The following is an 11,387-nucleotide window of genomic DNA, read 5'->3' as shown; positions in this document are numbered from 1 at the left end:
AGTATATCTTGCGCACAGACGGACAATTTTTGGTTGATCAGCCCTACCCATGCACGCACGCATGTATGTAAACATGTATGCAAACATGTTTTGATTTATGCAATCCCTCAGGGTGACATCTGTGAAACAACCTTGTAAGCACTTAGTGGCCTGTGAGATTCAACATCATTCATATCATATTACCTAGCCTGGGAACTCCCATACTGCCTTTAGTTCTACACAATCGTTTCGATCTGAAAGACAGTATGGCGAGGATGACTCATAACGTACAAGATCATGGTACCTGTGTCATAATGGCCAAGCATTCCGACTTTAACAGTTTCTCTGCCCAATCAGAGAGCAGGGCAGTGTGTCATAATAGCCAAGTATTCTGCCACCTATGGAATTTAATATAGGCAACTCCCCAGACCTAATCTCACTTGTGATTAGGTCTGGTGTTAACCAGGCAACGAATTACCCATGCTAGTCTGGCAAAACCTCCTCGACCACAGGAGATTCAAAACCACTCACATAAACCAACCACCATTAGAAAAATAAAAAATATGCTTAAAATACGCTAAAAATATATTCAACAGTCTTTTATTCCCACTAATCTCTCATAGTTGGTCACTATTCAAAGGCATTATCATTTCTGGCCGCAAAGAACAGCTAAATACCAAATAGTACTTAAAAATGACCCTGATTTGCATGCATTTCAATGGAGAGGACCATGTCTTTGACTGAGTTCCGGTGTGGGGGTAGCGGAAAGAAGAATTATGTCAAGCAGCCGGGTCCACATTCTTTTATTACAGTGCTAAAAATGTCCACCCTGACAAGCTTAAAAGTCATTTTTGTGCAGTGGAAGTAGCCTAACCACAATCATAAACCACTTTGAAGGACTGACTCAAGGGCGACCGATATTGGTGGATGTCAGGAGGACCGGGGGCGGAGCTATGGAAGGGGCAAAGAGGGCATTTGCCCCTGGGCCCAGGGGGGCTCCTGCATTGGTAGTGGGGGCCCTATTGTGACAATAGCAAGGCGTATAGGAGGCCCTTATCAGTGTTTTGCCATGGGGCCTTGTGTGCAATTACTACGCCACAGGGGAGGACTGGTGAAACCCCCTTAAGAAAGCAAAATAATTCTAGCAGATGGACGACATAATTTCTTCCCTCACACACGGATAGCATAATTATTTTTCTCACACTCACAACAACTCTACTCTGACTCTCAAGTGGTCATGACATGTTTTTTTTTTTCTTGTCTCCTCCAGTTTTGCTGTTTCTAATCTGGCCTGCTTCTTCCGCTAATCCTTTTACAGACAAGTAAAGCAGAATTAATTGATTCCCTCCATTGCAGCTTGAATCATTCAGCTTGACGAACATGTTTTTTTTTCGACTGTCTTTCTTTCTTCTTCTAAGATGATCCAAAGCATCAGTTAAGTAGCCAGCCGGAGAGTTGCACAGTAAACAAACTCTTCCAAACTGCCAATGCTTGCACCATATTGCAGGCAGAGATACCACTCGTGTCAGAAATAGCCAATGGCAGACGACAAAATAAATAAGCAAAGAGGAAAAAATGATATAAATAAATAGATATTTTTGAGTGTTTGTGGTTGGGTGGCAGCCAAGCTTCACCCTCCAGTAAAGCAGTTCATTTCACTGTGCCAGCACTCCAACTCTGCAGGCAACTGCTGAATGCTGGTTTGTATTCCCTGGAGACAACCCAAAGCCTGTGCTGTCTTAAAAAGCCATTTTAACTCAGCATGACGCCTCACAGGATCAGTCAGAATGGAGTCAGTCACTAGATGGCAGGGGTGGTGGTGGTGGTGGTGGTGGTGGTGGTGGTGTGTGTGTGTGTGTGTGTGTGTGTGTGTGTGTGTGTGTGTGTGTGTGTGTGTGTGTGTGTGTGTGTGTGTGTGTGTGTGTGTGTGTGTGTGTGTGTGTGTGTGCGTGCGCGCGCTGCGCGTGTGTAACACCCTGGACATTGTTGTTGTGGATGAGACTCTAAAAACTATCACAGATGTGGAAATAGGATGCTGCTTTGATGCATATATGGACCTGTGCTTTGCTGAAAAATGTGTTAGGTATCAACCAGAAATTCATGCATTGACAGAAAGTGGCTACAAAACATCCATGGTGGCACTTATCTATGGTAAATTTGGCCATGTTGGCCATTTGGGCAGTCATGGGTGAGCGGTTAGGGCGTCAGACTTGCATCCCAGAGGTTGCCGGTTCGACTCCCGACCCGCCAGGTTGGTGGGGGGAGTAATCAACCAATGCTCTCCCCCATCCTCCTCCATGACTGAGGTACCCTGAGCATGGTACCGTCCCACCGCACTGCTCCCCATGGGGCGCCACTGAGGGCTGCCCCCTTGCACGGGTGAGGCATAAATGCAATTTCGTTGTGTGCAGTGTTCACTTGTGTGCTGTGGAGTGCTGTGTCACAATGCNAATGGGAGTTGGAGTTTCCCAATGGGACTTTCGGCTTTCTTTCAAATTGTGTGTCAGAGGTTTGCAAATAGCTGGACTAAATCAGAAGAAAGCAAAACAGATAGCCAAGTATTGTTCAATATCTGCAGTTATAGGCAGTCTGCATATTTGGAGGAGGAGATGCCACTTGTACCCCTGCATTTATGTAGAAGACACATTATTGCTACTTTAATATTATTGTTTGGGGCGCTGTATTGTTTCTCAATAATTATTGGTCCTCCCAAGTAAAATAATCAAAGTGTGTGTGTGTGTGTGTGTGTGTGTGTGTGTGTGTGTGTGTGTGTGTGTGTGTGTGTGTGTGTGTGTGTGTGTGTGTGTGTGTGTGTGTGTTGCCATAAGCATGGATTGATGCATGAAAAGGATAAAAACATCTCATGCACAATGGCACGAACACACACACACACACACACACACACACACACACACACACACACACACACACACACACACACACACACACACACACACACACACACACACACACACACACACACACACACACACTCAGTAGTTACTGCTGTTGCTGGTAGTCACTGAGCTGCAGTCAAACTATATGCGGTCTGTTCAAAACATCCACTTCACTGTTCAATGCACATTTCACCATAATGGGTGAGGTGCACAGTACACTAAGTAATCTATCATAATGTATCAACCTTTTTTTCAAATGAGCTTAAAACTGTTCATCACATTTTCTTTCCCGGAAAGCTATCTGATAAAAAAACAGAAACTTCCCTTCCCTCCATGTTAGCCCAAGCCAATCATGCATTCACCTGAGTCCTTGACAGGCAGAGACTTAGCTGAGACACTAACACAACACAGGACTTAAACAAATTCCCACTGACACTTGGCAGAGGAGGGAGCTCCACACTGACCACAGCTGAGCCTCCCTCCTCTTTACTCCGTTTCATTGGCTCTTGACAGCAGGGCAGCTTGGCAGACATGGCCAGGTGATTGCTCTGGGTGTCATCAGCCAAAACTCCACTGTAGAATACCTGTGGCAGAAACAGGGTACTCTCCCACAGTTTCGGCCAGTTTTACACTGATGGACACTTCATTTTGTGTGTTTTTTTCCTTCATATTCTTTCTTTCTTTCTTTCTTTCTTTCTTTCTTTCTTTCTTTCTTTCTTTCTTTCTTTCTTTCTTTCTTTCTTTCTTTCTTTCTTTTCTGTCTGCAGAAGGCAGAGCCCTGAGCCCTGAGGAAGGTCAGTAGACCGAAAGCTTGGCCTATTATTAAAAAGAACACAAAGGGGATTTAAGTGTGCAGACATTTTTCTTTCAATTTTACAGTTTTTGTTTATGTTTGGCACCTTTTAATCGAGAGTGCGGTGTGATCCGGCTAAACACTGTCTGCAGAAGGGAAAATCTGAGAATGATGGAGGAGAGTACACTTGTATCCGAGCAGCGTTTCACAGCTAAAGAGGTTGTAATCTAGTATTACTTCATCTGATGGTGTCCACTAGTACCTCTACAGCCATAGTGATGTAATTAGTTTGATTAGCTCTGATCCAAAGGAGCCCCTCTTCTCCTCTCCGCATCTCCTCTCCTCTCTCTAAGAGTTTTAGTAGTATCCTCTGGTAGACTGAACGTGATGGAGGAGGAAGTGGCATCACAAATAATAAGATGGATATTACTGCGGTCCACGTCTGCAAAATGAAATAGCAGCTGAGGCCACCTGTCAAAGGAATTGTGTGTGTGTGTGTGTGTGTGTGTGTGTGTGTGTGTGTGTGTGTGTGTGTGTGTGTGTGTGTGTAACATACAATGGCACTTACCTCCACCGAGCTCCATAAAACATCAGATGTTTTCCTATGAGACAAGCAGTGCAGGTGTCGGTAATTGTCCGAAGGTCTTATGGACCACTAACTATCCTGGGGATGCAGGTGTGTTGAAGACCTCTATTTAAAATGTACACACTGCATAAAGACATGCTGCTCATCCAAGGGGCCCTCACACAGAGTAGTCAATCCTAAATGGCTAAAAAGCATAAAGCTGGTACTAATTCCTACTGAATCAGCTGATCTCACTGAGTTTATGCAGGTATACCAGATTCTCAGAGAAGTAACCTGTGGCAGCATGTTTAGTTGTGAGATTTTAACTCCTCTGCACGTACAGTGGCGGCTGGTAGTCTGTCAAACAGGGGAGGCTGTTCAATTACAATATGTCCAGAACGCAAAAAAAAAAAAAGGGTTGGGGGGGGTCAATTTTGACACACATCTAAGGCCTACATTGGTCCTGAGCCACATATGGCCTCACACACTAAAGGACTCTTGTTGAAACAAATTTGTTAATCATTAATCATTATCCCCCTTGTAGCCTATTCATAGGGAAATGTTTATTATTATTATTATCATCATTAGGCCTACCTCCGCCACATAATGATGTGATTGAGTTTGCCTTCGTTGTCTTTGTTCATTACTGGGTGCACGGCTTTAATTATTTAGCCTACCAGACATTGCCAACACAGTAGGAAACAGGACTTGGCAGTTAACCAGTTGATCAGACACCACGAAAGCTCAAAAGAAACGGTTGTTCTTCCCTACCTTTTTCACCAAGTCAATATTAGGCAGTGCTCTGCTCTGCTCCTTGATATTCATTTTCTCCTCATAAGGACGACTGGAATTCGCCAGAATTTAATCCACAATGCTTGGCATTTTGCATAGCTCTCTATATATTTACAATAAGCTTTCTTGCAACCTAGCCCTAACGGAAAGTAACCAACCTCAACTTTTGAATTGGGAGATTAAAAAGGATAAGGACGTGCCACTATTAAGACTTTATTCGCAACACTAGGTTTACAAGAATATGTACACAAAACTGGAGTACACCGCAATGAATAGCTTCCTCACTGGTTACCACGACGAAACTTCTCAGTCAAATTCCGCATTTCCACTACTGTAGCCTACTGACACGGGGTTCACCCAATCACAAGTCGGAAATTCAGTCTCCGGTCCCTCCCCCCCCGCTCTCTCTTCTCCATTCACTCCCAGTGAGGCTCAGTCTCAAAATAAAAAAAAAATCACGGCAATAGCCAATGACCGTTTAGCATTTTGCCATTGAAAAAGCGTACAATCCCACATGCCATTGAAGTCCATTATCATGAGCGGAAAAAAACTCGTGCGAGCCTCGGGATCTTATTACAGATTGGTTTCATCTCTAAGTTGAGCACATGCATTTTATATGGAGCTGGGTCTGAAATAGCAATGTTATTAAGTCGTGTAAAGCATTAGTTTACATACTATTCTCCGTGATTTTGGACAGGAGGCGGCGCCTCCCTTGTACTCAATGAGGAATCGCCTCTGATGCACGTACAGTAAATGGCAAAAGTGGGGGACCAGAAATTGCCTTCACTTCCACAACTGATGACTTGCTTGTCTTGTGGTCTGCAATCGTGACACACTACATGCTTGTCTTGTGGTCTGCAATCGTGACACACCACTTGCTTGTCTTGTGGTTTGCAATTGTGACACACTACATGTTTGTCTTGTGGTCTGCAATCGTGACACACTACTTGCTTGTCTTGTGGTCTGCAATCGTGACACACTACTTGCTTGTCCTCTGGTTGGCATCTTCACTGACGGCCGTGATGTGGTGGTTGGGTGGGAGCAATGTAACATTAGTGGCTAGCAGCGCTAAAGTCATTAGCCTCTCAATGGGATCCTGCACTGATGGGGCTTCCTGCTGCCACTACATGATTGCCTCCCTTTATTGCTGTGGGTGAAGTGATGGCTCACACACACAGATGCATGGAGAAATACACACACTGGCACGCACACGCACACGCACACACACACACACACACACACACAAAGAGTTCATTTTATAACAGCGTGTGAGTGTGTGTGCGAGTGAGTGAGTGTATGTGTGAGTGTGCATGTGTGTGTATGAAGCGGCCTGCATCCATGCATGTGTGTGCTGTAGGCTTATTTCAGATTATATTGAGAATAAGTGAGGGTAATAGAGAGAACCACTGTGAGGCTCTTCACGACACCACAAAATGGAGCCTCCATCCTAACACCTCGCTAAGTGCTCTAAGGCTCGGTGGTGTGAAATTTGATTAGCATCGAATGAACCGCTGGACCTTCTTGTGCAACAATAATGTTGGGATGTCAGCTTCACTTCCAGGAGGGTGAATTACACGGGTGAGTCATTTTGTTTGTAAGGCAACCACACCTATGGTAATGCTACCACTACCACTACTAGAGAATCGTTTAGCTCCCCAACAGCAGCACTACACAGGCAACTTCCATTTATAGCGCGTTCAGGCCGACTGAGAACCGTGCTGGAGCCCGTTCCCGCACCCAATCGCGAACTGGCCGTTGCGTTCACGCCACAGATATTAATGTTCATGAACAGGAAAGTTGATTCACAATGCGAACCGCAAAATACTTGTTTTTTCTCCGCGAACCATGACGACAACTTGTCAGCAGGTTCATCCGGGTAACACAGTCACGTGCAGGAAAAGTTCGGAGCCCGGTTTGAACACGGGCGGTTCGCAGAGAAACACTTTAGTGTCGAATGTAACTGGTGCGAGCACCGACACCAGCTCCGTTCTGGAGTCCGTTTCTCGATTCTTGCCTTTGCTAACCGTCTTAAGTCGGTCTTGAGTTGGTCGTAAGTTGCTCTTGAGTTGGTCTTAAGTTGGTCTTAAGTTGGTCTTAAGTTGGTCTTTAGACGCAAGACCAACTTAAGAACAACTTAAGAACAACTTAAGAACAACTTAAGACCAACTCAAGACCTTGGTTACAACGTTGGTCTTAAGAACGAACAAAATGGCTAAAGTCGTTAGCAAAGGCACTGTCGAGAAACGACCCCCTGGGTGGCCTGAATCCCCTATGTGTGTAGAGAGTCAAGTTTAACACTTCTGGATACGGTAGGGACACATAGACGCGAATTTGCGAACTTTGCCATTCATTCCATAAGAGAGGTGATGGCAAGCGAAAGTTTAATGTTATGCAAATGAGGAGCGAATTCGCCTGCCGTGGCCCTATCAAATCAACAACACAACTGTTCCATTCCATTTGATTCGCCGCGACGACCTGATGACGGTTGGATTTCGCCTCTCTTCGCTTCGCTAGCTTCGCCTCCTATGTGTCCCTACCATTATGATCATCTTTTAGTGTTGAATTGACATTGCAAAATTTAGCCTACTGTACAAAGCTCACCAAAAGTTTTTTTTTCCTCTCCATATTACTCCCCGGTGTCTAGAGAAGTAAAAGAGATAAACCTTGCTTGCATTACATTTTGTGACATCCCACATCATGTCCAACAAGTCCGACAGGCGGACAAAGATGCGTCCGTCTATGCACTCTGCCGCCTTGTGGACACAGGAGGGAATTACAAGGATGGCTTCATTGCAACTCGACACAGGCAGACAAACAGGAATAACAGAGCATGAACATCAAAAACTTAGTAATAATTGTGACCACGGTTAAGTGAATTGGCTGGAACAAATGTGTGGAATGTCTTTTACTTTCTGAATCCAAAATGTCTGTCTAGTCTACTATACAGCTTGACTTACAGTACAAATACCACAGGAAAATGTAGATTGGAAAGATACAGTATGTGCTGGAATTATGAAGCATATCTTAAACTCATTTTGAACTTAAAAAAATGTTATGCTCAAGACAGTGAATTATAGAAAGCCTCAGTGACTTCTATCGTCTGCTATGTTTTGAAGTTCAGTTACTTCTTTGGTTCTTTTAACATATAATTCACGACGGAGAAAGAGCGATCATTTTGTGCACACATAAATTTTGCAATAATGTAAAAGAATGTAGTGAGCTATGTACAGAGGGAAGACAAACTAAAAAAAAACCAAGTGAAAATGAGATCGAGAAGTGACACTGTGCCAAGGTCCCTTTGCTTTCAGGAGGAGGGGGAGGAGGAGGAGGAGGAAGTGTAGGAGGAAGAGGAGGAGGAGGAGGAGGAGGAAGTGTAGGAGGAAGAGGAGGAGGAGGAGGAGCGGAAGGCCTTCATTTGACACCCAGACAAGAAAGGAAATGAGTTCACACCGCAGGGGACTCCCGCAAGTCAGTCAGTGTAGAAGTGGAAGGGAAGGGGTGGGTAGTGTGCCTAGAATCCCCAAGGTGCTTGTGCATGGACCAAAGCCCAATGTACTGTGCCCCCCTTACTCTATACAACCACAACCCTCAACAACCCTGCCAAGTAAATCCATCCATTAGGCGTCCACACCCAGCCCAGCACCAGCCCATTGCGCTAACTCCATCAGGGCTCGAATCCCAGGCTGCCACTTCCCCCACCAACACATGCACACAGCCCCATGCCCAAACTCCAAGTCAATTCATGTTAAGCTACTCTTCCTAACACCAGCGACTGCTCACCAGACTTTCTCTATCTCTCCTTCTCACTGGCACAGACTGTCCCCACGGCACACAGTCTCCATCAGGGCTTGAATCCAAGGGTGCAACCACTTACCCCACCCACCCACACACACACACACCCACACACACACACACACACACACACACACACTCCATCCTAAACCCCCAGGCACTATACTCCACCCTCCAAGTCACATCCGTCACAGCTTGTGTTATGCCCTCGTCAACACCCCCTCACCGCCACCCTCACTCTCTCTATCTCTTCGACTCACAAGCAGCACAGACTGTCCCCAAGGCTATGCAGTCTCCAGATGTTGCTGTCTAAATGTGTTAATGTCTCCAAGCCTTACACCACACTCCCACCTAGAGCTGGGTAAAAAAATCGATGTAATCGATAATCGATCGAATCGAATCAAAATTCACATAATCGATTCACAGGGACACAAAATCGATTTTTTGGTTCTTTTTCTTTTTGTTCTTTTTGTTTAATTTAATTCTATAGAAAATACCCAGTAGGTATTAGTCAATTAGGCCTAGGCCTACTTATTACAAATTAGCAATCTGTTAACACTGTCAAGCCACAGGCCTTTGACATTTTTATATAAAAATAGGCAACAGCATCTTTTGGGGGAAATCCTGGCACCAAGAAGAGAACGGATTGAATCGATTCGGAATGAATCGAATCGAATCGAATCGTGATTAATCGATTCATAGCCCTAAGAATCGAAATTGAATCGATTCAGGAACATGGCTCAGGGGCGTATCCAGGACATTTTTACTAGGGTGGCCAAGATGACACACAAATATAGTCTGAGGTGGCCATGGAATCATGGAATTATATACACATACGGGGGTCCTCCCACACAGAAAATGTTGCATTTATTCTATGCTATTTCCTGCATTTTAAAGAAAAGCACCAGTGAACTTCAAATACAATATTTTGTAGTAGTATAAAATATATATATATATATAGTATTGAAATGTTCTATGTTTAGGTCTTTGTTTTCTATGTACGTATTCACAGAAATTAAAGATAAATGCACACACATATCCTCATTAAGTTATTTTAATGTGCCAGGCTTTTAATTGAAAGTGCAGTGTAATCTGGTTAAATGCTATGCATTCACATATAAATATGCATAATTGGCCATTTTTAAATAACTGAAGTATGAGAGAGTAGACACCAACTTCATGAATGACATCTGAACCTGACATACCATGCTCAGTAGGTGGAGATCCAGACAACACAGATTCACAGTCCGTCTCCTCCTCCTCCAAATGTGGCTGGTCAACTGTGGTAATACAAGGATAGTTTAAAATGACAGACAGACAGACAGACAGACAGACAGACAGGTCCATGCACATATACATATAATACAAATCTTTAGTTCATCATCTTCTGTCTGAACATTTGTCAGCTGTTAAACCCTTTAATGCATGGCGTTATACCTTTGTCGTTACCAGAGTTACCATAGTGTATTACTAAAGACCCTGTGTTATGTAGTGTGGCACTATGACAGAACCTTTTTGATGACAATAACAGTGTTCCACTGGTTCCAACGGTGTGCATGAAAGGGCTACATGTAACTAATTCAAACTTTCCATGTACAACCTACCATCTTGTATTGGGGTAGTGGACTGCTCATCAACACTATCCGGCTGCTGGCTTGTGTGAGCATCTGCACTGGTGCTGGTACTGGCTGTAGCTGACTCTGACTTTTTTTTTTCTTGATAAAGAAGCTCTCAATATCGTTTCTTCTCTTCATCTTAATGTCACTCACTGGAGGAAATGTAATCAAATCAATGCAACCAATTAATCATTCAATCAACTCACTTCTAAGCATAGTAACTGGCTACAATATCAGAGGGATTATTGTCGAATTGGCAGAGTACACATGTTGTGTTCATGAGTTTTGTGTTCGTGGTTGTGGTTCCCCTTAGAGTAACAACTTTGACTTCATTCAACAATGTCAGAATACAAAAAAAAACCTATATTATTGATGTTGACAGTGTCAGATGTCAAAGCAGTGGCATATGGTTTTAACAAAGAAATTACTTGACGTGAATTTCAAGTCTGAGGCGCCGTCGGCCTGCAAGGCAATTACAGCTGAGCAGTGGCTGATTCTAAAGCCGTGGCTGCAGGGTTTTAGCAAAGAAATTACATGACGTGAATTTCGTTGGTGAACAAACTCACATCTGTACCATGATTTTGTGTGCGTGCCGATTTATTTTCGCTACGTTTGAACAAAAGGATTACGATATATTGACACATTTGAGGTCAAATATGTACCGCAAATTTAGCTATTGGGGGGGGGGGGAGTCATACTCTGAAGTGGACTAGCGCTGTGGGTTTAGGCAACACATCTGTGACTGATGTGAACTTGCTCTAAAGAGGCAGAGGGTTGCCAACTTTTCCAAAAACCTTGGAGTGAGATTTCAGCGGGTCGGCAAATATTTTTGGGCGGTGGGTCTGGGGGTCCTCCCCCAGAAAAAAAATTGTATTTCTTAGATGCAATTTCATGCATTTTAATCAATTAGGTGATGCTGTGCCAGGCGCCGGACAAGGCATTGAAAAGACGGA

This window comes from Engraulis encrasicolus, chromosome 13 (genome assembly GCF_034702125.1).
Source record: "Engraulis encrasicolus isolate BLACKSEA-1 chromosome 13, IST_EnEncr_1.0, whole genome shotgun sequence".
Classification (NCBI taxonomy): Eukaryota; Metazoa; Chordata; class Actinopteri; order Clupeiformes; family Engraulidae; genus Engraulis; species Engraulis encrasicolus.
The sequence above is the reverse complement of the archived record's forward strand: the minus strand, read 5'-3'. Positions refer to the sequence as shown.